The following is a 6,000-nucleotide window of genomic DNA, read 5'->3' on the forward strand; positions in this document are numbered from 1 at the left end:
TGAGTTTTGCATTTTAAACCTTGATTAAAGCGATTATGTGCATAAATGTAATTTTATAAAATCAATCGTATGTTCTCTTCAGTGCAATGCAGCCTACAATGTATTGTGGACCAAGTCACTGCGAGATGCATGGTGCATCATGATGCGTTCAAAACTAAAGCAAGCGATGAATCGATTTTATTGGAAAATGGTGAAGTTTAACGATTTCGAATACAATAAAAAGGTGGTAATGTGAAGTATTCGTTGATCATCATTCAATCCCAGGCAACGTCGGGCTATCCTGCTAGTAAACACTCGTCTAGCTGTAAACACTATCAATAATTCCCCCCACTCTTTATCTGTGCCTAAACCTAAACGTAGATTCCATGAACAAAGCTTCTTTCTTAGAACTGCACGCCTGTGGAATTGTCTTCTGTTTTCCTGCTTTCCGGCTGACTACAATATGGTTGTGTTCAAGTCTAAAGTAAATAAGTTCTTGATGAGCCGTTCCATATAAGTTATCAAATTTACCAAATTTTCATTACTAATGATTACTATATTGTCCAATTTCTACTGTACACTCTTTAACCCTTATCTTTGAGTGGCCTCTGGGCCTTGATAATGTGGTGATGCCTATGTAAAATATATATATATATATATATATATATATATATATATATATGCGCGTGTGTGTATGTGTGTGTAACGTTTATATTTGTAAAAAATATCAAGCTTTGAAAATAATTAGTACAGTGGTTCGCTAATCTCACAAAGGAGCTTTGAGTGATTTACAGGCAGATAATCAATATATCGACAGATGTCGATAACATTCATTGAAAGTATTTTCTTATATTCTTATCAAGTTTAAACATCGAATAATGAAAGAGGGAAAATGTCGAGAAATACAAGTCACCGTTTAGCCTTAATTGGAAGGTTTCTTGGGAAATTATTAGCTAAGATGTCTTCATATATTTTCTACAGTTTCACGTTGTGGTACACACATTTCTCTCTGTTAATCTTATTATTTTTCAAACTCCTGTTCACACCAAACAAGACATACTGCAACTTGGTACTGTTACGTGGCTGTTACGCTCGAATCGTGTTTGTTATAGTTCAAACTTCTCGCGTACGACACCGTCGAAAGGAACAAACAAACAAAAAAAATCCGGGTCGACATTTCTTTCTTTTTTTTTTTTTTTCAAACAAAAGCGTTTATTACCGTAACTCTCCCGCCTCGACTCCAGCTTAAAAATCTCTCGTTTCTGCTCCACCACACGCCGGCCATGGATAGCAATTCATCTTTTTCAACCGTTCTCTGAGTTCATTCCCTATGGACTCCGAAACGGTTGGACCGATCTTTTTGGCAATTTCACACAAATTTACCCAATGTATCTGGGAGTGTTCTTGGATAGGTTTTCTACAAAAAGTCAAATATTATGTACATTCTCGAGGTGTGCAATGGGGAAAGGCTTCTCCATCAGCGTATGGCTTTGAAACAAGGCATTAGCACATACTAACAAAAGTTTTATGCCAACGATTGAGAATGTTATTTTCATTCAAGGGCGCATATATGGAACGGTTTGACTTCATATATTAAACATCATTTAACATTTGTTTTATTTGCTCGTTTGTTGTACTTTTATATATGCACTATTATCCAAAACGTGGCGAGACAACAACTATGAAAGGCAGTACTTACTGAGGATACAATTAAGAGACTCAGCATTCCTATCCCGTCGCAGTTAACCATGTGAGGAAGACCAGAGGAATGATTGACGGAAACGCGATGTAACAACAGCAACTATGAAGATGAGGATAACTCTCTGCATATAAATAAATATACAAATTCCTCATTTTTAAAGGATTCCAATAATAAAAAAATATATCTTTTTTTTTTTTACATTTTCACCCCAAACAAGGCACATTGCCACTTTGATGTAGGGGGCTACTATCAGGGTCAGCAACTACTAGGGCACTATGTAGGGATTTGAGCAGCAAGACGTCGGTTCACGTTGCACTTGAACTTCTGCATGTCAGTACAGTTGGGGAAGCAGTCGCCTGGAATGGAATTCCAGAGTCTAGCTGTTCTGGGGAAGAAACTACTGGAGTAGAAAGATATTTTACATCTAGGGATCTCTACTGTGTGGGGGTGGGATTTAGCTGCCTGTCGGGTTTGTCGAGGGTGTCTGCGTCGTGGGGGCATAGGTGTCAGCAGTTCGTCAGAGCATTCACCATTAAAATACTTGTAGAACAAGCAGAGGGACGCAACGTTTCGTCGATGGGACAGAGGCTGAAGCTTAGATGCCAGTTCAGGGCCTATCAGATTGGCGACTCTCTTTTGAACCTTGTCTAGGAGCGAGAGACTAGTAGTAGACGCACCAGCCCAGATGTGACAACAATACTCCATACACGGGCGAATGGTGGTCTTATAGAGATACAGGATACTTTCAGGTATCAATATAATATTAATATAATACCATTCGGTACGGACCCGATGATGGAAGACCATATAAGAACAAAAAGCTTGGGATAATAACATCAAAAAATCTAACTTTGATCGCCCCTTATGAATAGAGGCAGTGGATCTCTACGGTTCCAGGTGAGCATTATCTGAAGATAGCAGTTTCAATCTTACCCAAAGCAGGCCAGAGGATTAGTTGGTAAAAACGTGATCAAAAAAAAAAAAAAAAACTATGGAAAGTAGTAATTGCTGAGAATAAAGTTAATAAATTCAGTATTCCTATCCCATTGCGGTTAACACCTGAGGAGGCCAGAGAAATAGTTTGACTTGAACACTTGAGTAAAAAAAAAATCTTTCGTGTGAGGAATCGGCTTGGGTTCTTATTTATTGCATGAACACAGTCTTTGGTTGAGACGAAGTAGATACGTTTCATAGTCGTATTTCGCCGCGGTTTCCTTGGTCTGTGTTATTTAATTAACGGTTGCTCAATTGGAAGAATACTTGCTCGCATGCAAGAGGCTCGGGTTCCGAATCTCGAGTTCGGATATGTTCAGTTGATGAGCCCAAATGAGGGCGAAACGCGAGTCTTGGACTTCCGGTTTGTTGGCTTTCTTGGCTGTTGTGAACTGCGACATTGTTTAACTATGGAAATAATTATATCATCTTTCACATTCAGAATATATATATATATATATATATATATATATATATATATATAGTCATCCACATACAGTACTGTTTCGCTGTTTCACAGCTCATCAGCGCAGCTAGACAAGTAACTACCACAAGCCAGAATCAAAACCCGATTGCCCAAATGACAGTCGGAGCTTCTAACCGTTGCGCTATACAGCTGCTGCTATGCAGGCAGTGAATTAACAATGTTTTGACGTTGTCCAAATAACCAAGCTCAATTTGTTTGCAAAAAAAGCATCGCTTCATACGCTAATAATAATTTGTATATCACTTATCATATATATATATATATATATATATATATATATATATATATATATATATATATATATATAAATATATCAGAATGTGAGAGATTATATGATAAAATATTCCGAATCCTTAGATTGGACTTGTCTAACTGATGAGCCCAAATGAGGGCGAAACTTGGACTTACAGTTCGTTGAAGTTTTGTCCACAGCCAAACAACGTCGCGGCCCACAAGAGCCATGACAGTCAACGAACCGGAAGTCGTATACCCGAGTTTCTATCCTCATTTGCGCTTATCAGTAAAACAAGTCCGAACTAAGGTTTCGGAATATTTTATTATATAATCTCTCACTTCAATTTTTTTAATAACTGCTGCTATACGGAGCAACACGTACATTCCGTCTACTTGTAATTGAACGGACAGACATACAGACAAATACTGCATAGACACCCACATCACATTAGGATTATTGATTGAAATAACTTTTTGAAAAAATGGCCGTTTGTTGTTAAATATATAAAGCACTTGAAAAAATAATTATTCTTTCGAGGATGAAGGACATTGTCTCCATAGAAACGGATGCGAGTCAATATTTGATGATTCGGCGACCAATTAAATGTCTCATGTTTATACGCAATAGCAAAAATATCCATTCAAATTATATTTTCTTGGTTAATCATCGAATCTATTTTATTTTATGATTTTAGTAGACGTACTGAACACCCGTTGGTTCATAACCACTTCCCACTATTTATTCTTCATGAATTTTTTTAATTCGTTAATTGTGAAATACATGTTCATTCTTCTTGTATAATTAATAAATTGTAGTAGTAGTAGGAGGAGGAGGAGAAGGAGGAAGAGGAGGAGGAGCAGAAGGAGGAGGAGAAGGAGGAGTCTTGTTGTTGTTACTGGTGGTGATAGTGGTGGTTGTGCTGTTTATGTACTTTTTGTTCGTGTAATGATGATGGTGGTAGTGGTGCTATTATTGTTGTTGGTGATGGTGGGAATGGTGGGGATCGTGATATTGTTCTTGTTGGTAGTATTTTTGTTTGAGTTCTTGTTGGTGATTGAGGTAGTGTTGTGTTGATATTGATGTCGCTATTGTTATTGGTGATGATGGTAGTGGTGACGTAGATATTGTTGTTTGTAGCGTTTTTGTTGTTGGTGGTGATGGTTTTGGTGAGAGGGTTTTGTTGTTGTTCTTGGTGGTAGCGATATCGTTGTTGTTGCTAATGGTTGTCTTTTTGTATTTCTTCTCGGTGGTAGTGGCGGTGGTGTTGGTGGTTTTGTTGTTGGTTTTGGTGGTGGTGTTTTATGATTTATGTTCTTAGAAAAATCTTAGCACGTAAGATTCGGCTGGGTTAGGTTGCTGATCTCTGAGGTCCTCCGTTTCCATGGTAACAATAGCTAGAGTAAATGACAGAATAGCGAAAAGCACGTAAATGTGAGATTTCATTTGGCAGGCAATAAAAGTAGGTCTATCTGGAATGACATGTACGATATAATCACGCAGGGTTTCGTTAGATAACCGGAGTTAAGCGATGTTTATCCTGGTCCGTACCAAATGGGTAACCGTTTAGGGATACGAGGAGAGAGAAAATAGTGATACTACCCTGCGAAAATGTGCAAAAGGCATTAACATTGTTCTTTAACCTGACCGAGACATGCATATAACTGGCGACCGCTTATGAATTTGATATTTTCTTAGAAACTTTCATCATCAGAAAATAGAGCGTTCAACACAACCACGCTGCAATGCAGAACAAAGCACTATTAGTATTAGCTATAAAGTTGTTGTTTTCCAGCGGCCAAAAGATGGAATGCCACACAGGTATGCCATTATAAATGTACTGTGAATTACATGTAATACACACACGCACCAACCAGAAGAGTCACGCGCCGTTAAGACATTTAAGACACACGAACAATAGTCCGTTAAATAAGCGTTAAACATGCACTTAGATAAGAACATAAAAATATAACATCAGAACGGATCAAAAAAAACTTTTTTTAGAGTCGTAGTTGAGACGGTGCTGCTTTATGGTTCACCGGCAGGGAGTCTCAGTAAAAAACTTGAAAGTTAAATGAAACTTACACTAGAATGCTCAGGATGTCTTTGAAACCGTTAAAATGTTATATGCTGTATTCTGCAGTATGTTTGAAAAGATTGGTGGAATGGTATAGAAAAGGATAACAACCATCGAGGAGATGGCGTGATAACTTATATTCTTCGAGTTTCTGGTAAATCAGCCAGCTTTATAAAACGGTGAGAAATAGTATTCTTAGAAACAACTAGCGGGTGTTCCCGGCGTTGCCCGAGCGTGGAGAGCTGTGTGCGTGTGGGCGGGGGTAAATAACGGTAGGAAGTTCGGGTGGAGAGAGGTGTTAACAAAGTGATAGTAACGGGGGGGCTACTCCGTGTTGCCTGGGTGTGTGCAGGTGGTATTGTAAGGAACCCTGGGTGAAGAGAGGTGTTAAAAAATTGTAGTAGTTAGGCAGGCTCGAACCTATGACGCAAAGGCGGACAATAAAGTGAAAGACTAGCTTATGACTTACCAATACTTACCAATTTTTCGATATTTGCCATCCGAGACGAAGCCTTCAAAATGATACTGAT

Source organism: Euprymna scolopes, chromosome 41 (genome assembly GCF_053919585.1).
Source record: "Euprymna scolopes isolate OS-2025 chromosome 41, ASM5391958v1, whole genome shotgun sequence".
NCBI classification, from domain to species: Eukaryota; Metazoa; Mollusca; class Cephalopoda; order Sepiida; family Sepiolidae; genus Euprymna; species Euprymna scolopes.